The sequence below is a fragment of the Salvia splendens genome, chromosome 10, assembly GCF_004379255.2.
Source record: "Salvia splendens isolate huo1 chromosome 10, SspV2, whole genome shotgun sequence".
NCBI lineage: Eukaryota > Viridiplantae > Streptophyta > Magnoliopsida > Lamiales > Lamiaceae > Salvia > Salvia splendens.
Window position 1 is genome coordinate 7,418,198 of NC_056041.1, and position 22,727 is coordinate 7,440,924.

Consider the following 22,727-nt stretch of genomic DNA (forward strand, 5'->3'; position numbering starts at 1 on the left):
GGGGCAAAAATTCGCTTTATCACAGATTTGGTTCTCTGTTTCCCACAGACGGCGCCAGTGATGAAGCCGCGAATTTCTGATGTTTGTAAATGCTGGTAGAGAATAAAGATCACGACACAATGATTTTACGTGGTTCGATTTACTGAAGTAAATCTACGTCCACGGGAAGAAAAGAGGGCAGAGTTGTATTGCTTGATCTGGGATTACAGCTTACAATACACACTTGCTATATAATCTATTCTGTCTCTAGAGAACGAAAGAGTGAGAGTCCTCTTCTGTCAGATCTAAGTTCTATTTATATATTGAACAGAGATTGTGGCTTGCATCACCACCCTAAGTCGTGGAGGTCGTGGAGGTCATGAGATCCTGCATGGCCACTAACTAGGCAGTGGCTTACATCATCAGTAATTATGTCGTGGATGTCGTGGAGGTCATGAGATCCTGCGTGGCCACTAACTAGGCAGTGGCTTACATCATCAGTAATTATGTCGTGGATGTCGTGGAGGTCATGCATGAGTCCGCTATCTCCCAGTTCGGTCGAATACTGAGACCGAACTGCTGAATTATTGCCGAGTAGCTTTTGCCGATCTGAGAGTAGAATTTGATGCCGACCTGAGAGCAGAGTTTGATTGGTTGGCTTTTACCGAGCTGTAGGCTGGGGCCGAACTCTTTGGTTGTGCCGAACTGAACTCTTTAGTCATGCCGGACTGATACTCTTTCTTGGGCTTTAGGCTGATGGGCTTTACTGCTGTTGGGCTTGTTTAGTACGTACTCCATCATCAAGAGTTCTAGAAATTTTAGTATAATGTTATATAGAAACCAAACCATACAACATTAGTGAATCAACTCAAATTTGAGAAAAAAATCTTACAAAGTGGAGTAATACAAACTCTGGACAGATCTACAAGATTAATAGCAAAAGAAAAGCAAAACCGATATCTATGCATATATTAATGCAATGCAAACTATGAAACAATAGTTTGCGATGTAAGATTTACATACCTAAAATGGCAAAAAATCACCATCCCATTTCTACATCTCTCTCAGAGGCCGTTCGGTTCTCCTGCAAAGTGCCATTATGATCATTTGATCTTCCATTGAAAGATTTCTGGCTCCCGAACATGCTTTCGATTTTTGCAGAGGCAAAGGATTACGGCTGGCAGATTTTCCGCTATCTTCGTTCTTCCTATCAAGCTCGTCAAGAATGCACTTTGTACTATCATCAAAACGACGCCTAAATGTTGGATATCTTGTTATAGATTTAGTGATTCCTCGGAGTCTTCAAAAAAACACAGCAGAACATGAATCAGAAGTGGCACAATAACAGAGTCTAGCATCTTTAAAAGAATTTTGGACTATATAATCTTTACCTTCGAGCAATTGCATCAAGTTCGGCTTGTCTAATCTCGGATTTAGGCACTGAGCCAATAGTCTGAGTTCTTCAACCTTACCGGATCTCCACTCAGTAAAACCAACTTGCCAAGGTATTGCTCCTCTTCCTCAGAAAGTTTGTCGGCTTTGATCTGGTCTTTGATGATCACGAGTAGAGATGCCCACCGGTTCCGGTTCCGGCGGTTAACCGCTGAACCGGAACCGTGGCAATTTTCCCGAACCGGAACCGTCGCAATTCGGGTCGCGGTCCGGTTCAGGTTCAAGATATTCCGAACCAGAACCGTCACCGAACCGGCGGTTCGGGACGGTTCGGAACCGGGGGAACCGCCGGTTCGGGCACGTATATCAAGGCATCGGGGATGGGGCCGACGGCGGCAGCTTTTCAGCTGCAAAACCGGCCGGTTTCGGCGGTTTTTTGGCGGTTAACCGTGAAAACCGGCGGTTTTGCCCGGAAACCGGCGGTTTTCCGAAAATTCAAATTTTTTTTTTCGAATTTCAAATTCGAATTCTTCCATAAGAGTTTCTCTCTTCAATCTCTCAATTCTCTCTCTTTGTCTCCAATTTCTCATTTGTGCTATTGTACTTCCATTTAATTACGCAAGTGCTACTCTTATTACGCATTGTTATACACTTATACTTGTTCCCGTAGTTCTATAAGTTGTCTTTCTTTCTCAATTGCTAAAATAAAAAAATATATATTATTCCATATTTCTACATTTCTACATAGCAATATGTCTTCATCCCGAGAACTACGTGGGCTTTCATTCCTCAATAAAATTGTGGATACGTAGGCAACTCAACTTAAATTTGAAAAGTTTAACTTTGAAAGTTTAAATTGAGCTCAAGCCCTTTTCAATTCCCCCCCCCCATTTCATCTTTTTTTTATTTACGTTCCCGAATCCGACGACACTTGTAAGTTATATTACATTGTTGTATGTTGTATACTTGTAGTTGTAGATGTATATGTATTGTAAATTGTAATGTATCGTTGTCCGTTACAACTCAAACTCAATAAAATTGATATCATTTTCTCCTTATTCGTCGTATTTCTATTTGAATTATACATTGTCTTGTACTCTTGTTCCAAATTGTTGTATAAATCCAAATTTCAAATTAAAAAAAAAAAAAAATCGAACCGCCGGTTCAGAACCGGAACCGCCTAAACCTCCGGTTTTCGAACCGGAACCGGAACCGGAACCGTGAAATAGCCTCTCGGTCCGGTTCCGGTTCCGGTTCCGCCTTCGACCAAACCGGAACCGGCGGTTCCGAACCGTGGATTCACGAGCAGATTAAGAAACCACTTGAAAAACTTGTCTGAGGGCCTATTTGATGAAGTTATTTCAGTCACGTTGTCATCTGCATCAGCAGTAAGGCCAAAATCCGTTATCTGTCTTGTTTTTTCTCGAAAGAAAAGGAAAAAGGTCCAAAGGAATCATATATGGGTCGCTTACTTAGCAATATGCCAGTTATGTCGGCTTTTGCTGAGCGTATAAGGGCTTGAAGAATGCAATAGGCAGGTAAACCAACGCTCAGCACCCCGCCACCAGATTTGTCATTCTTGTCATCCTCGATATCTTTTAGGGTTATTATCCCTTCCGAAGCCATAGCTCTACCCTGACGCCGGCACTCTTCAAACAAGGCATCAGCTAACTACAGAAGTTGGTGGGTTTAAGGAAACGAGACCAGATCGAGACCATATGTTAGTAGTTTCTTGGTTCACGATTCTCATATTCACAAACTTAGACACAAAGTTGGTCTTTTAGCCACGTCATTATTCGGGACGAAAAGTATACCTCAAGAGGCTTCAACTAACCATAGGTGCCATTAGAGAGCTCGTCCGTGAGAGTGCCTTTTTGAAAGAGCCGGGCCTCGAATTAGAAGCAGATGAGGTGGTGTGTGACGGAGGCATCTTTGACTTCTTTCTATATTGCGGTCTGTAGGAATCTCACGCACGAGAAGGGATTAGTTGTGCATATGATAATTAACTTACTACGCGTTTAGGTGTTAAAGGAAGCATAGTTACAGATGTCAGAACCTAGGAAAGCAGGACCCTTCAGGCATGTCGAGGATATCATTGCTGTATTCGTCATAAATAGAAACCCATGCAACAATATAACATAACCCATACCAGAAAGACCTCTCCTGAAATCAAAATCACGTGATGAGATTTTACTTGCAAAAAGTTGGTTTCTGTAAGTTGTGTGTCTCCTCATCTAATAGAGGAACCATTTTCACCTCATTCCTGTTCTTCCGTATTTTGCAAGCAAAGGAAATCTAACCTGATAGACGATCACCGCAGCATAAGCACCCAAGAAGATGCTTGACACAATGGAGCCCAATACTGCCCCTACAACAGCCAAAGGCCAGAGTAGGATGGCTAGACCAGCGAATGGCACACAAATAGTCTCCAAGAATGGTCCTTCACGTCCGATGCAATCATGAAACAAGCGATGCCAACCCTTGAGAAGCATGTAGGGACTCTTACACAGAGCTATAATTGAGATCACTGGAAAATAAAAAAATGCTCCGAGTACCCCAGCTATTAGAGCTTGGGGAATGTACAGCAATCTGTAACAGAGAGCGAAAAGTCCAATGAACTGCATGAGACATTACTGAAAGAAGCACAATTTTGACATAAAGTAAGAGAATGATACTACTTAAGCATCTAGTTATAATTCTATTTGCTTTCCTTTCACTGTTATTTCGTGGAATGTTTGTAGACTGCTCTAATTATCTAACACAAGTAGCAATCCCGATGTACAGAATCTAAACTAGAAAAGCTTGCATGTGTAAATTAGTAGCAAGAAAAACTTCAAGATATACAGATCATAAAAATGTTTCTTTAACCGGTATGATAAGCTCAATTAAAATTTTGTCGAAGAGATCCTAACAGAGCATAACAAGAAATTGCCCATTTATCACGAAAAAAAAACCTCTCAAATGATATTGAAAAATGTACTCCGTGAAGAGATTATTTGGTTACCAAAAATATGCTTTTCACAATACGATAAATTCAACAAGCCGAAGACTCAATTTATTACTAACAAGGAAAAAAGATGACCTAATCTCATAATATTTTCCTTCTGCAGGCTCTTGACGACGTAGCTCATCCATGATGGAGAAATAAGAAAAGAAACAAACATCTAAAAAGTCTCTGATGATAGTGAAGCTTCCTTTCAGAGTGCTCGAAACTCCATCCTGCAAGCATGGTGAAATAAAATCCATAATTCGAAGTTACTAGACAAAAGTAAGCATTACTTCGACTTGGACAGATTCACTCACACAAATACAATGATAGAATTTGTCTGTTTTCCCTTCCTCTATTGCGTGGAAGGTGGCAAACATTGGTGCAAGCAGGCCATAAGCTGCACCACCAAAGACGGCACAGGCAATCCCAACAGGCGGCCATGCTATTACAAAGACAGGAATGCAAATGCAGAGCACGAGCTTCAAACTGGGACCAAATTGCTTTGTGCTGCAATGAAGGGAATGCATGAGGTGATGATTGATTGCTCAGTGTGTGAACTATGAAGTTGGTATACGAGTTTTCTGGCTTTGCAAGAAACATACCTCAAAACGCAATAATAGGTATAAAAGCAGTGAATAGGCAGCAGACCAAGTATTATCACAGAGATTCCAAATGTGATGATAAGAAATATCACTGGGAACATCGTAATACCTGAAACAACAACCGAAATCAGCAACAGATCTATTTCTTGGAACTATGACATATATATTGAATTTCCAGTCCACTTCAAAGAGAAGAAAAATATGCCAGTTTACTTGAAAATGATCCACAAGTAAAATAAGTCAACATCAATTTCAAAATGGGAAATCTCAAATTGCATCAATAAAATTCACATTACATTCTTCTCTGATTCTGTTCAACATTTACCATTTCATCTAACCCTTAAATAACCCCTTTTCTCAAACATAAACCCACTGGCGAATCCTACTGAAACATTAGGCATTTATTATTATGCAATCATTGGAAAATAATTGACATCTGTTGCACACTTACAAATATGGTAAACCTGGGAAAAGGAAATATTACTGCCCAAATTCATTAAATACTATGAATTAAGCCAGAAAAAGGAAATACTACCTTTGAAAAGTCCCAGAATGAGAAGGCCAATGAAGAAAGGCAAGAAACGTATGAAATTCCACAAAGAAGCCCACAACCCCGTTGGGGGTTCCATTTCACTCTCTCACTCTATTGGATCTTCAACTCAAAATCAAGCAAAACTTGTCTAGAAATCACAGAGATAATTTTGAAAATAAAACAAAAGGACAATGGAAGGGTATTTTTAATCTTATTATACTTTTTGAGTTGAAACTTGGAAAATGGAAAGCAATTAAAGAAGTGATCAAATTGGAGAGTGAGTTTCAAAAAATTAGTTCTTGAAAAACTGTAGGAATCCGCGCAGGAAAGAGACTCAGATTTGCTGAGATCAGTTTCCTGCTGTTGTATGATACTGTTGATTCTGGGAAAAGCCTTCGAGTTATTCTAAATTATTTGACGTTGTGTTAAAAAAACAAGTCGAATATAATGATGAAGAAATAATAAAATACGGACTACTATGATTCTGTTGTTTGATTTTGGAAAGCATAATACTGGCTTTGGCGAGATGGTTTTCTTATTAGTAAGATTTAGTATAATCAAGAAACATCATTTTACATTTATTCTTATTTTTAGGTGATATGATATTGGAATATGATTCCTGACATCTTCGTTGACTTGTGGAAATACATGTGTGTAAAACTGGTAGTAAATTGTTGGCATAATTACAGTGACAAGAAAAAAAAATATTTATCGGATCATTAAGAGTAGTTAAATGATGAAGCTAATAAATGGAGTAATTAATTTTGAAGAAAAGTATTCGGAACTTTGAAGGGAAATACTCCCTCCGTCCCGAGCTACTCGCTCATTTCCTTTTCGGCACTGAGATTAAGGAATGAGTGTATAGGAAAGTAAAAAATGACGGCTGTAGGTGAAATTTTTTACTAAAAATGGAAAGAGTGCAAGTAACTTGGGACGTCCAAAAAGGAAATACGTGCGAGTAGTGCGGGACGGAGGGAGTATTAAGATAACTTTTATGTGGTTGTAATTGACTAGTATTATAGATATACAGATAGATCAATAGGTATATAGATCACAAATTCAAAATTCACAAGTGGATTAATTGAGATGTGTGGAGGGTAATATTTCGCATGGTTATTTGGGGTTGTTTTTAAATGTTTTGTCCTAAAGTTACTTTTCATATTAAAATGAAAAATCGAATATGATAGAGAATTGAATAGAAACATAACTCGAATAATTGAACTTCTACTTTTGTGCTATAAATTAATGCACTTTTACAACTCAGTGGCATAAATGTGTTTGGACTTTTTTTTCCTGCGTCTGATAAGAGTATATTCTTTTAATAATCTTTAACGTCTGAAATAACGTTAAAATCGTGTCAAGTATTGAAAATAAATAGTTGGTTACATTGTTACCACCAAAAACATGTTTTTTTCTGCACAGATTATATATCATGGAAGAAAAATCCAATTCCATAATTTTCCATTTTTGTGTTTAGTTGATTTTTAACGAAACAAGAAAAGTAATAAGACCAGTTATTAGTTTATTAGTTACAGACTTACAGTCGAATAAAATGAAATATAATCACAATGTATAAGTAAACAAATTTGTCATAAAAATAGGTCTGAATTCACTCCCAATAATTACTTGTATTCTATCCACAAAGGGAAGGGCATAATAATACAGAAATTTACTTACAACATCAAAATTTGGTGTCAAAACTTTTCATATGATGGAATGTCAGCAAATACTCCATCAATCTTCTTCACATTTGGACCTCCTCTTAGATTTCAGCTTCTTACTTCCATGATGCTCCTTCTTTCGTTTCACCGACGCAGCTTCTACATCATACTCTTCTTCTGTTGTATTTGCAACTTGTGGTGCAGCCCAGGAGGAGCTGCCAACGCCCAACAAAGCGTAAAAATGTAAGCTAACCACTTTGGGAGTAGCTATTTTCCTTGTTCCAAAAAAAACAAATGTAAGTACATACCTTCACTACGAAAATGGGAATCAAAAACAACATTTGTAAGATGTTGTTTTAAGAAAACCTGCAAACAATTACAAATAAAACGGTTAGGCAGTCCTATAAAGTAAAACCAATAAAATTGTTCAACAGAGGAGAGGAGCACGGATGGCAGCGCACGCAATTCTCCTTTCCTTTCCCGTCCCAATTCTTATTCTTATTTGACAAATTACAGTTTCAATATACAGGGATCCACTTTAACTATAATCCTAGTAATGCAGAATCTGTTACAGAGAGTATTCTCTTAACTAATCATAAAGATGAACATACCGGTGAGAGAAGCTGTCGTGACTGTATGTCCCAAATTCGCAAGTAGCTATCAAGCCCTAATACAAAAGCCAAATATCCAGGTCAACAATATCTCCCAAGATATATTAGTAGGACAAGTAAGAAGGTGGGCACCATGACTTTTGTTAAATGTATAATACAAGAGGAGCTTTCTGTTGAGAAAGGGGTTATCTGAAGAAAATTTAAACAAATCAACAAGGCTTGGTCGTTTTCAAATACTCACCACAGGATACAATCACAGGTTGCTCAGGGTGCCTAGCAATGGATCTTATACTTCCAGAACATTTCCCGACGAAGCATCCAATAAGTTTCCCTGTGACATAAGATCAAATTAGAAAACGCCATCGTCATAAGTCTATAAAATTGAAAAATACAGGGATTTTTTTACAACATGTTAAGGAAGTGATAGAAAAGGTAAGATGTCAAACTCAAAATCCAACTGGATATTAGTTCTGATATTCTATGAAAGATAATCTATAATACACAGGTATGCAAAGTTGTTTCACATAGATGACTTGTCAAAACTCAAAATAAAAGGAAAATGAATAATGAGATATTAAATAAACATACTCGAGAGTTTAGATGCGCTCGAGAGGAAGCATTTTAGAGCTATACGTGGTTTCGGGAAACAGGGACCTTACTTATAGTAAAAAAGTGTATTAAGGATAATTAAAAACAGCATTATGCAAAAAAAAAACTTTTATTAAAGTAAAAATCGAATGCTTAGAAACATAGATATATAGATAACTAATTATTATATCACTACAAAATACTCAAGTACCTGTACGAATGTCAAAGGAAGCAAGGTCGCCAGAGCCATTTCCTAAGTATATTGTATTTCCGTCAATATCTTCAGAAACAGACGTAATGGAGGTTTCTCTGAAATCAATTGAAATCACAGGTCTTCTCTGAGCAGAGATATCGTAGAGCCGAACCTGCCAGATTTATAAACTTGTTCAGGTTATCAACACAAGCTTCATTTTCCCATGTCGTGGAACAAAGCTCATATTCCACACAAGATTATATTATTAAGGCACATATGTCATTCACTTCATCAGTATGATGCTTCCAGAACTTAACTAACCAAGTGCAATGATGAGCAAACCAAAAAGCTTTACAAAGTTACAAAAGAATAATTAAGGTTAACGTACATCTTTGTATGCTATTTGTGTGCTCTGTGCTCGGGAAAAAGTAAGATAAATGCAGATGTACACAGCTAAAATAATTTAAAACTAATAAAGTTGAAGTAATGGCTGAAATTAATTACCTGATGAGAGTTAGTCCCAGCAACAGATTTTCGATGATCATCTTTACTCAAAAAGGTTGCACATGTAAACCAAGTTGGTGTGAAGATTCCAAGGTTGTCTTTAGGGGGCTATAAAAAGATAAATCAAACCATTTATATGTTTTCTTGAAACAAATGTGCTTATCTCCTAAGTCAGCAGGTATTTCTCATGAGGTAATAATTAGAAGAGGACCGCGAAATATGTGCAGATAAGAAGCAAGAAGAGTGAGTTCTAATGCAAAATGTTTCCCATTAGTTTTGATTCTTCGAATCTTTCTGATTAATTCAGATCTTAATGTTTCTCAGAATTTATGAGTAACTCTTAATTTCACATCAACGTGCAAATAGATGTGCAGTCTTCCCTCACTTGTCAGAGGAGTTGATGATTATGTATGTGAAATGGACCACGGATGTGAACGCCCACGAACACAATTTTAAGTCAATGTAATGGTCCATAATAGGCAACAACATTATGCATGCAAACAATCAGAATAATATAGAGAAATTTCAGAAATAAGGGGGAACACATAGAATGAAAATATAAGTCAACCAAAACAGTAATGGTTCAAAGACAGGTAACATCAGATAACAAAATAGTAATAGCAAGTAAATATACAGAAACAAAATTTGACAGCAGTTAATGTAAGTGTGTAACTCCCACTGGGGGGGGGGACCAAAGAAGAATCAGAAACTATCTACACACTATTAAGAAAGCAAACGGTAAAATGATCAAGTTATTACAAACAATAATTTGTACCTCATTCTTAACATACAACTATATGATATTGAAATAAAAAATAGCTTTTTCTGCTGTTAACAACTTTTAGATCCATATTTCTTCTTAAATAACAGTATTCTAAGAAAATAACTTCAAAAAAGAAACCAGATTGACCCATTAACATTCACTAAATTGCTATGATACCTAGATGATGACACTGATTTATGCTTTTGCAACAAATGCACTCCAACAATGGCATCATCCTCAGGACTGACACCAGAATGAAATAAATCCGGAATATGAACTTGAAGATCCCCATTTATAGCACTAATAACTTCAACCTGTAAAAAGAGAAATTACTTATTACTTATGTAGGTGAATCACATAAAAATTAAGTATGAAACACATCCTTCAATTGGTTCTCCAGAAGCAGAAAATTAAGAACTTACAGATCCAGATTTCCTTGCAATACCAACCAGCTGCAAGATTTTCACAGTTCCATGCAATACAAGTGACAGAGACAAAGATTAGAATATATGACAAAATAGAATGATTAGAATTAGCTTTTGTTTCCTATCAAAACCTAACACCAAACCAAAGCAAAAAGAGATCACAAGTAGTTACCGGGTCAGACTCTCGATCAAGAATTGAAGCTGAAAGCACACATTTGGAGGCGTCCGGGTCACCCCATCGTTCCACCACTTTGGCAGAATCTCCATTCTGCCCGCCTCGTGCCTCCAATACTATGTAACAAATATTGGATCAAAACACCAACCAAATTTAGCAAGCAACTTGAAAAATGAAAACAGTTGCTGGCTGATTGTGATAGCTCATGTTTACCTTTGACAAGGCCAAGAACGTCAAAGGTTAGGGCTCGTAGTGGAGGGCAGCCAGAACTCTATACTGTTTTCGTACGCAGCATTGCTCTTTTAAATCTAATCTTTATTCAAAGAGGAAATCCAAATCAAAAAAACAATTTTCAAATGAATAACCATTTGATATAGTTAAACAGTTCAGTGCACTTGATTTACTTGGGCAGTCACTGGATTTGCAGTTATGACTTATGAGATTTCTCAAGGTCATGTTATAATTCAAAATCTACATTTACATACATGGAGGAACTGCAAAAAGTCAGCTGGATATAGCTTATATACCAGCACATGATAGATAATTTCCATGCGGCATTGCACAATTATAAAAAAATTTCAAGATCATGAATACCCCACAACATTAACTAAAATTCACACATAACAACTACTCCTACCAAAAAAACTTTTCTCAGATCACACATAACAACTACCAAAAAGCTTCAAGAAGCCAACTATGTTTACTTCGGAGGTAATAACCCTACTCCAAAACGAAGAAAAGTCACAATTCTTATCCATGTCCATATGTAAAAGCCCAGAGCTGGCATGTTTGGCAACAAAAAACTCAAAAATATGGGATGAACAAATGCTAAAGGAAAAAGAGACTAGACATAGGTGAAGAAGAAATTGACCTGATGAACAAATATAATTAAGTGTTATTGGTGTTGTTGAGTTGAGGTTGAGAAGAAAGTCCAAGGCGGAAGCGACGGCTGAGGCGGCGGTTGTGGTGCTCGCCGGAAAGTTGATAAGAGAGGAAATTTATTTACTTAGGTATTGTGTTTTTATTAATTAAATGGGCCAGACCAAACTTTGTTTTACAGTAGTCTTATTGGGCCTTTTGAAACTGCTCCACGAATGGGCCATATTTAGTTTGTTACACTACAATAAATCAACTTACCAATTACCATATAAATAGGCCCATTGTATATGCAAAGTCTCTGCAGTATTGACTCCAACAATTATAAATTCTCTTTGATCTCATTAAATAATTATCACTATCATTATCATTAGTACTATATATCTTATCTTTCAGCAAAAAGTTAATCTTTCACACTTGCATGACGTACAAGTTTGATGTGGGGTAAAAAGAGGCCGTAATGATCAAGTCGATGGTGTGAGAAAATGGTCCAAGAAACTCATGTATTTTCTTTGCTATTTCGCACGTTCAATATAAGAAAATCAAACAATAATGTTTTTAATAGCACTATCCAATAACTTGAGTGTTGATATGTTGCCAAAAGTTATAATCAAAATTTAGTGGTCTGGACATATTGTTATGTAGAAGACAAAATTATAAGTTGATCAGTGTGAAAGAACTCAATTAAACTAGATTATATACAGTGTGGGAGATTGGATTTGTAAGTACATGATATTTTTGTTTTGATCGATTATAATTTTGTTTGTTCTTTTCTCGATGACCTTATTTTGTTTTGGATTGTATGCGTTCATTCAATAAATTTGACTTACATAAAACATAAGAGAATATTCATACTAATATTTCAGGAGGTATTTTCTGATCACCTAAATTAAAAATGCAACAACTCGTGGAAATTTAAAAGATAGCAAGAACTTTGGAATTGGACTCTTCTACCAAGGCAGTAAAAGTTTGACCATCTTAATGTTTTTTCGATCCTAATTGATTTGATCTAAATCAATCATGTGACAAATCAACGAAATATTTACAACACTTTTGATTATCCCAAGTTCATGTAGAATTATAAAATTAAGATAGTTTTAGGATCTCTCACAAAATCTTTGAGACTGCATGCCAAAAAATTGCAAATTTTGTGAAAAGCGTGAAAGGATCTATCTTGTGTTCCAAAAGCGCGCATGCACTATTAAAGCTGCATCCACATCATTCATTTCTCTTATTTTTTTTTTATTTGAATTTACATACTAGTACATTTTAATCATGCATGCATGTTTTTCTATATAGTATACTTAGTTACTTACTAATATTTGTTTGAAGTTACAATCGTAGCACGGACACATGTGACTCAAAACTTGAATCTATTGGTTCAAGCTAAGGGAAAACATCTCATTACTTGCTAGTGAGTTGCATTTCATCATAATGACTTAACTTTATAATAAGTCTCTGGAAAATAGAAATTGCACATATTCGATCCCTAAAATAAAACAAAAAATGTTTCAGGGACCTGGATAAGAAAAGGTTGCATATATATAAAATAGAAGTCTTTTCTATGACCATTTTGCCTCTGAGGCCATGAAGAGTATATGAGTAATGACAACACTCATATATTAGAGTACATAATCACTATCAATTTCGAATATAAAATTGATGAAGAAAATCTGACCTATAATAATTTGGTTGATCCAATGAGAAATTAGTCAACAAGAAAGTTGATCTAACTCACCTAATTTTGGTTTTCAATTCTTTCCAATCGAGATCATGACTAAGAATCGTACCAAGTAATTATATGTTTTTCCACTAATTGATATACATTTATATGTATCTTGCTTAAAAAACAAGAGAAAATAATTATGTATTCCATCAAAATTTGAGATGATTGTATTAAAAAAAAGTCAATATAATAAAGATTGAAAGGGGACGTTCGTAAAATAAAAGCCCTAGGATGCCCATGTGAGGATTATACATTGAGTGACAGTTACTAATTATCTTTTCCATACTCTATTTCAAATGAATTCGCAATTAATTCAATCGATCAAAATGGGGAAATAATAAATATCTTTATCATTCAACCCTAGTTCGCTATCAGTCACCCAATCAAATAAACGAAGTGGGGTTGATGTATTCACTAATCTTTCAGCCTAAGGATTGCAAAATCTTTCCCCCTCTTACATAAATCCAATGTTCATTTCAATATCAGTTTGGCTTGTTGTTATCATCATCAAGATTTTCTTATCTCCTCATATATAGGTTATCCGAATTGAGCCGACAGCCATGAGATTGATTTTAGATATCACCAACTATCATAGTGTTTGTGTAATGTTATATTTTGTAAGTTCTTGTTTTAAATTCAAGGATAATTTGGCTCAAGTATAGAAATTTTTGCCCAATCTAAGTGTTTTATGCCTAAATACATAAACTTTGAGTTTTTGTAATTATTCACACAAATTATTCTTATCGGGAATTAGTGTTACGGTGTCCAATTACATCGTTTGATATCTCAGTTGTTAAGTCATTAGTCATGTAGTACACATTTATTGAGTGCATATTAGCATTGTTTGGATATAAATGAGAACAATTAAAATTTCATGTATTTGAAGGAAGAATTTAGTTCATATACAAAATTAAAAAATATTGATAAAAAAAAAGAATGATGTGTTAGATGCCTTGATATTTGAATCGCTTCGCAACGCTATTTTAATTAATTAATATTGATATATAATCATGCCTAATTGTTTTTAGAAAAAAATTGGTCAGCTATTAATTTAATTTCAAGAAGAAAATGGTCCAAGATTTGGCCCTATTTGGATGTTTTTACTTTTTACTGGTATTACTGTATTAGAAAACAAAGACAATCTTATTGTTCTCTGTTGGACCCTTAAATTCGATTGACCCAAATAGCTAATTATTTAAATAAATATTTAATGTGTTACGACTTACGATACATGTCCTTATTATGATCAGATATGTACATTTTGTGCATATTAAAAGAATACTGTATTAGTAGTACATTTTAATTCAGTGAGTGTTGAACGATCAATTAATTGACCAACCTGACTCCACCAATTGAACCACTACAGTAGCTATAGTAGTAAATAGAAAGATTATTGGTTCTACAATTTATATAAATATGTAATTAGCACAATCTCCTTTTAATCGATATATGATCATAAAATTTAATTTCAATTAATATTTTCAGAATTTAGGAAATGGTGTTGATTTTCACTCTGTTATGACTCTTCAAATATAGGATGTTAAGCATCATCCCTTATCATTACAATATTTAATGGAAATATTGGCCGACATGATTTGTGTTGAAAATGGGGAAATATAAGCTTTAAGAGAGACACATAAAATCCTTTCATGGGACACCCAGGTTTGGTTTCTTTGGACTTTACTCAAATTCCAAACATGTCTTCTCAAATTATTAAACCACACAAGAATCATTAGTCCCTTCACACAAATACAAGTGGGGCTGTCACTTGTGGGACAAAACCCCTTAGAAATAGAATCTTCAGTGTGTGTGATCTTTATATATTTTTGGTTTCTTGAATGATTCATGTTTCGTCATTATTAGATATAGATGCTCTAAAATTCAATTCAGTGTAACATAATTTTGATGAAGAAATTTATGTAGGTTTGTTGGGTGTGAAATATCGAAAGAGACTATGATGTATACTACTCAATTACTACCACAAATACATACAGTTGGTTTCTGGGGATTACAAGAGATAACAAAAACCGGGCGTAATACAACCCAAAAGAAAAGAAAAGAAGGAACTGAACTTTAGAAATTACAACGTAGAATCGAAACTACTAAACCAGTATGATTAGCCGAGTCGAGGAGGCCTCTTCCCGCAAGACGAGATACGCCCCGGTAGTGCTCTTCGGTTTGGCGTGTCGTCCCCAAAGGTAAAACGGCTACGTCTCTATTGATGCAGCACCGCAATCAGTAGAGCTCCGGCGAACGGGATGGAGGAGAGGGCAGAGCTTCGACAGAAAACAATGCAGAGAGAGGGAGAGAGCTTATGATGCAGAATGCTTGTATGTGTGTGTCCTAATGCAGTGGTATGGCTAGCCTATTTATAGGCCAAGCCACCATGCAGGGTCAACCAGCCATTGAAGGCTCATCATGGCAATTCGTAACCGACGTCGGTTACAGGCGTGTGGCTGGAGTGTGCCACCCGTGTGTGGAGCGTGTAGATTTCTCACGTGGCAGCCGTGACTGTGCCTCGCTTGACGACGTGTCAAGCCACTTGGATTGTTGACTCGGCGGTGGTCCAAAAAGAATAGTTTGGGCCAAAGACCAATTGCCAAGATCCAAGTCCAAGTCCAAGTCCAAGTCCAAGTCCAAGATCGAGATCGAGATCGAGATCGGGCCCGGGCCCGAGGCCCGCGCCCGCGGCCGCGGCCGCGAGTGAGAGCACGGGCACGGGCACGGGCACGGGCTCGGGCGGGCGGCGGCGGCGGCGCGCGCGTGTGGGCTCTTTCACCCATCTTGGTCCACTATAATTATTAAGTAACATAAAGTCACTTAATTTATACACATTAAAAGATGTGTTAATCCTCCAATGTGGGATAATTAACACTAGTTAATTATTCCCTAAGCTCCAACTCCAAGCTTTAATAAAAGCTAATTATGCCCAACTTTAATCCACTATTTCTCACTCACCGGAAATCGGATTTGAGAAAGTGAATATATTACATTTATCTACGTAAAATGTAGATCGACGCTATGTCATTTAATTTCACAAAATTAAATGTCTCGTCACATTTATTATTTGGTCAAAATCCATTGACCGGGCATATTTAATACCATGATTTCTACAATCCCCCACATGAGTGGAAATAGCCGAATGCATATGCATGCAGACACAAGCTCAACCCTCGAGAGGTATATAAGCATAAGGATAGGTAGTTGTTGACTTTGAACCCTCCATAGTCGACACCATCGGATACACAGGCGGCTTAGTAGTGCGATGCTTTGAACTAATCCCCCACGGCGTGCACCGAGACAATGGTGTTAACGCTTAAACACCTCAACCTCATCCGTTCTCACGTTTTGTGTCCATTGCGGTCTTGGACACCACTTTGGATTCATAAGTGCGTTTTTTATGAAGCGACCACACTTCGCACTTACATAGGTGATTCTTAGTCAAGTACCTTGCCATACTTGGTCTCTTTGAGAATTCCATCTCTTTGAGATCCTTAAGAACCATTAAGAGTCATAGACTTAGCCTTTACCACTAGGCAAGCTCTCCAACACTCTATTGCTCTCTAGGGAATAGATATAGTTGAGTGTTTCTCATGAACTCTCATAGCTTAGTTGTCCATTTGAACCAAGTTCTTGGGATCTCCAGTCATCATGGTTGGGTTACCACTATGATAATTCTTTAGTTTGTGGACTTCAAACCCATTCCCTCTAGCAACTTATTCATTTGATCACGGTTTAACCCTTTGGTTAGCGGATCCGCTAGATTATCTATTGACTTCACATAGTCAATTGTAATCACCCCTGTTGTGATCAAATGTCTCACGGTGTTATGTCGTCGACGTATATGTCGAGACTTACCGTTATAGAAGCCATTGTTTGCCCTTCCAATAGCTGCTTGGTTATCGCAGTGGATCAGCACTGGTGGCACTGGCTTAGACCAACATGGAATATCTTCAAGGAAGTTCTTAAGCCACTCGGCTTCCTCACTAGCCTTATCCAAGGCAATGAACTCCGATTCCATTGTTGATCGGGCTATACAGGTCTGTTTTGTGGATTTCCACGATACAGCACCACCCCCAATAATAAAGACATTTCCACTTGTTGAAAGTGAGTCTCTATTATCGGATATTCAATTGGCATCACAGTACCCTTCAAGTACCGGGGGGTATCTCGAGAAGTGTAGCCTAAGATTTTGAGTGTGTTTTAAATATCTCAAAACCCTCACAAGAGCTCTCCAATGCTCTTTGCTTGGATTGCTCGTGTAACGACTTAACTTGTTCACGGCACAAGCAATGTCAGGTCTAGTGCAATTAGTCAAGTACATAATGCACCCGATGACCCGTGCATACTCTTCTTGTGCAATGGGCTCGCCTTTGTTTTTGCTCAAGTGAACGTCGAGTTCAATTGGAGTCTTAACCGGCGCGCCATCATAGGCTTTGAATTTATTCAATATCTTCTCAACATAATGTGATTGTGTTAAGATGATTCCATCATTCGTTCTTAGAATCTTCATTCCAAGAATTACATCGGCTAGACCCATGTCTTTCATGTCAAAGTTTCTCTTTAACATGACCTTTGTATCATTAATTACTTGAGTGTTGCTACCCAAGATTAACATATCATCAACGTAGAGACACACTATAACGTGACCGTTATTAGTGCTCTTGATGTAGACACATTTGTCGCACTCGTTGATTTTAAACCCATTTGATAACATCACATTATCAAACTCCAAGTGCCACTGCAATGGCGCTTGTTTCAATCCATATAGAGATTTTACTAGCTTGCATACCTTTTTCTCTTGTCCAGGTACTACAAACCCTTCGGGTTGTTCCATATAGATTTCATCTCCTAGTTCACCATTTAGAAACGCGGTCTTTACATCCATTTGATGAATCTCAAGATTGGGCAATGCAGCAATAGCGAGAAGCACTCGGATAGATGTAATCCTTGTTACAGGTGAATAGGTATCGAAGAAGTCATGTCCTTCCTTTTGTTTAAAACCCTTTACTACTAATCGGACTTTATACTTATCCACTGTTCCATCGGCCTTAAATTTCCTTTTAAGTACCCATTTGCAACCTAGAGGTTTCGCACCTTCAGGTAGATCTACCAACACCCAAGTGTGGTTTAGCAAAATTGAATCAATTTCGCTTTGAACAGCTTCTCTCCAATGCAGCCCGTCTGGGCCAGCAAAGGCTACTTTTATCGATGTTGGTTCTTCATCCAACATGAAAGCAATGTAGTCAGGACCAAAAGTTTTTGGTGTTTTGACTCTATTACCACGTCTTAGTATTGTATCTTTTGAATCGGGCCTTGCACGCTTGCGCGATTCAGGTTCCGCATCCGCTAATTTAGAACTAGTGGCTTCTTCTTCCACTTGTTTAGAACTAGTGGCTTCTTCAATTCTTGTCTCACAATTGGTTGAGACTTTTTCCTTGTCTTTGCAAGGAAATGTTTTTTCGAGAAATACAGCATTCCTCGACTCAATTGTTGTTCATACTGTGATAGTCGATATTTCAGACTTGTGAACAACAAATCGATATGCACTACTGTTAAGTGCATATCCAATGAAGATGCAATCAACCGTCTTAGGTCCGATTGTAACTTCTTTGGGCGGAGGAACCATCACCTTTGCCAAACACCCCCACACTTTAAGGTATTTGTAGGATGGCTTCCTTCCCTTCCACAACTCATAAGGAGTGACATCTTTTCCTTTGAGAGGGATCTTATTCAAGATATAGTTGGCTGTCAAAACAGCTTCCCCCCACATGTTATGTGGCAATCCTGAAGTTAGAAGCAGTGCATTCATCATCTCTTTTAGAGTTCGATTTTTGCGTTCTGCAACACCATTAGATTGTGGTGAATATGGTGCAGTCGTTTGATGGATTATACCACTTTCGTTGCATAATTCCTCAAACGGGGCTACATATTCGTCTCCTCTATCGCTTCGAATCGTTTTGATTTTACAACCAAGTTGATTCTCAACTTCGTTCTTATAATTTTTGAACGCTTCTATTGCTTCATCTTTACTTCTTAAAAGATAAATGTAGCAATACCTTGTGCAATCATCTATGAAAGTGATGAAGTACTTTTTACCACCTCTAGTTTGCACCATCTTTAAATCACATACGTCCGTGTGAATTAATTCAAGGGGTTTTGTGCTTCGTTCAACCGAGTGAAACGGCAACTTAGTCATTTTTGCTTCAAGACAAATTTCACATTTATCTTGGATATCCAATTCATTAGCCTTTAGTAAATCTAAATTTACTAATCTTTTAATGGCTTTAGAATTTACATGTCCCAATCTACAATGCCACAAATTTGAAGACTCGGTCAAATAAGAGGAAGTAGATGCTTTATTATTATTAGCCAAAGGCTTTGCAACACTGCGAGTTGCCACACTAAGCTTGAAAAGCCCATCGGTTACATAACCTTTTCCGAGGGATTTTCCAAACTTATACAAAGTAAACCTATCAGACTCAAATACAAGTTTAAACCCCTTATTAACTAGTATTGATCCTAACACTAGGTTCTTGCGGATGTCCGGGACATGCAGCACATCCTTCAAAGTGATCGTGACGTCAGACGTCATCATGAGAATCACGTTACCAACGCCGAGGACTTCGGACGATGCTTGATTCCCCATGTTGATCTTCCTCCCTTCAGCAGTAGTGTAGGAGGCAAACTTGCTCCTATCTGAGCAGACATGAGCAGTAGCGCCGGTGTCGATGTACCAGCCACCCTTGTTATCCACAAGGTTAACCTCTTCGGTGACCACAGCAATGAGGTCGTTTTCATCCCAGTCCTTGAACTCCTTCTCAACGACGTGGGCAGCCGGCTTCTTCTTCTTGCTGCGGCAGTCTTTAGCAAAGTGGCCTTGTTTGCCACATTTGTAGCAGTCGGCTTCAAACTTCTTTGAAGACTGTTTTCCCTTCCCTTTGTCGTTTGGACGGTTTGGGCGAGGGCGTTTGTTGGAGGGACCGCCCCGCTCCAACAGGTTGGCTTTGGCTTCATTTGGGGTGAAGCCCTTAGCCTTTTGATCACTTTTGCGCACGTCGGCCTCAATGCGCAACTTCACGATCAAGTCTTCAAGGGTCATCTGCTTTCGCTTGTGCTTGAGATAACTCTTGAAGTCCTTCCAACTTGGAGGGAGCTTGTCAATGATCGTGCACCTTAGGAACTTATCGGGCAAGGTCATCCCTTCAGTCACTAAGGAGTGGATGATCATTTGGAGCTCTTGGACTTGCTCCATGATGGGTCGAGAGTCGACCATTTTGTAGTCCATAAACTTGGATGCTACGACCTGTTCAGTCCCTGCAGCATTATCTATGCTATATTTCTTTTCTAGGCTCTCCCACATTTGTTTAGATGTGGTTACATTGCAGTATACATTATAGAGGCTATCATCTAATGCACTTAAAATAAAGTTTTTACATAGATAATCCTCTTTTCTCCAAGCCTCATAGTTCCCCATGACTTCGAGCCTAGTCTCTTGGTCGCTTGGCGCGGGCGGCTCGTTCTCCGTGAGGAAGTTGGCGACGCCCAATGTTGTCAAGTAGAACAACATCTTTTGGTACCACCTCTTGAAGTCTGATCCTCCAAACTTGGGTGGTTTCTCGGCCGGTGGCATCATTCTTGGTGCCAAAGGTGCCGCAGTTGGTCCTTGGAAGGAATCAATTCCGTTGCCCCCGAAGGAGCCAACAACGTGGTTGGGCATAGAGCCCCCACCATTCACGTTAGGCATAGAGCCCGCCATGAACGTACTATCCCCGAAGGGACTAGCACTCGCATGAGACCCGAAGGCCCCAACATTCGTGTGAGGCCCGAAGACCCCAGCACTCGATCCATTAAAGGATCCGAAGGAACCACTAAAAGTGGAACCAACCGATCCACTCGAGGTGGATCCACCAGTGAGCCCAAGGGGGTTAACGAACTCCCAAGGGGTTGTTGATGAAGAGGGATAGCGCCCGGGAGTGGGCATCATCGTTGGAATCGACGACGTGTTGACCGGTCCAGTGGTCGCCATGGTGGAAGGAATGGCGGCGGTGGTGGCGGCAGCAGTGGTGTTAGATTCCGTCGACATCTCCAGCAAATGTGTTTACGTTTCGAAATTATTAAGTTTAGTTTAAAAGGTCCAAATCCCTTCAAAGGCAAGTTATCTCGTCTTGCGATTGTTGGTTTCTGGGGATTACAAGAGATAACAAAAACCGGGCGTAATACAACCCAAAAGAAAGGAAAAGAAGGAACTGAACTTTAGAAATTACAACGTAGAATCGAAACTACTAAACCAGTATGATTAGCCGAGTCGAGGAGGCCTCTTCCCGCAAGACGAGATACGCCCCGGTAGTGCTCTTCGGTTTGGCGTGTCGTCCCCAAAGGTAAAACGGCTATGTCTCTATTGATGCAGCACCGCAATCAGTAGAGCTCCGGCGAACGGGATGGAGGAGAGGGCAGAGCTTCGACAGAAAACAATGCAGAGAGAGGGAGAGAGCTTATGATGCATAATGCTTGTATGTGTGTGTCCTAATGCAGTGGTATGGCTAGTCTATTTATAGGTCAAGCTACCATGCAGGGTCAACCAGCCATTGAAGGCTCATCATGGCAATTCGTAACCGACCAAGTCCAAGTCCAAGTCCAAGATCGAGATCGGGCCCGGGCCCGAGGCCCGCGGCCGCGAGCGCGAGCACGGGCGGGCGGCGGCGGCGCGCGTGTGCGCGCGTGTGGGCTCTTTCACCCATCTTGGTCCACTATAATTATTAAGTAACATAAAGTCACTTAATTTATACACATTAAAAGATGTGTTAATCCTCCAATGTGGGATAATTAACACTAGTTAATTATTCCCTAAGCTCCAACTCCAAGCTTTAATAAAAGCTAATTATGCCCAACTTTAATCCACTATTTCTCACTCAGTGGAAATCGGATTTGAGAAAGTGAATATACTACATTTATCTACGTAAAATGTAGATCGACGCTATGTCATTTAATTTCACAAAATTAAATGTCTCGTCACATTTATTATTTGGTCAAAATCCATTGACCGGACATATTTAATACCATGATTTATACACATACACATACATATAACCTTTACATCGTGGATAGTGAAATTAAGTAAAAAGTTTCGTGACTTCAGTTACGTAATTCCTAAGGCTTAGTTCCATAGCAAATTAATGTCGTATCAAAATTTTCTTGTGGATTTTTGTGAGTGAAGTCAAAAGAGTTCAAATGTAGTCTCGACTTCACTGGTGGATGATAAAATTGATTGGAATTATATGATAAATAGTCTTTTAAATTATCAAATTTGGTCAAAATCTGATCTATCTCACAGTTTAAAATCCGCTAATTAAATCACAAAGTTTCAATTTTTCTATTTATCCCATAGGTCGAATTTTAGGTGGAATCTTAGTTAATGTGGATTGAGATTTAAATCACGAAAAAGATGCGTGTATAATCCAAAGTGTAATCACAAGGAACTTTATCTTAAAGTTAGATTGTGATTTCAAGATAGATTTCAATGTAGAGATGCAAAAATTCCACCTGAAATTCAACTCGTGGGATAAACTAGAAAAATTGAAACTTGATTTAATTAGTGGATTTCAAACTTTATGGAATAGACCAGACTTTAACCAAACTTGATGATTTAAATGGCTATTTATCCCGTATTATATTACAAAGATGTTAATTACTTCCGAAGCCTTGTAATTT

At 38.2% G+C, this 22,727-nt stretch overlaps 2 pseudogenes; both read right to left on the reverse strand.

Annotated features, from left to right (window-relative positions):
* Window positions 1–838: 838 nt before the first annotated feature.
* LOC121751003 lies at window positions 839–6,040 on the reverse strand (annotated as a pseudogene).
* A 956-nt stretch (window positions 6,041–6,996) lies between these two features.
* On the reverse strand, window positions 6,997–10,709 carry LOC121752560 (annotated as a pseudogene).
* Between the last annotated feature and the right edge of the window lie 12,018 nt (window positions 10,710–22,727).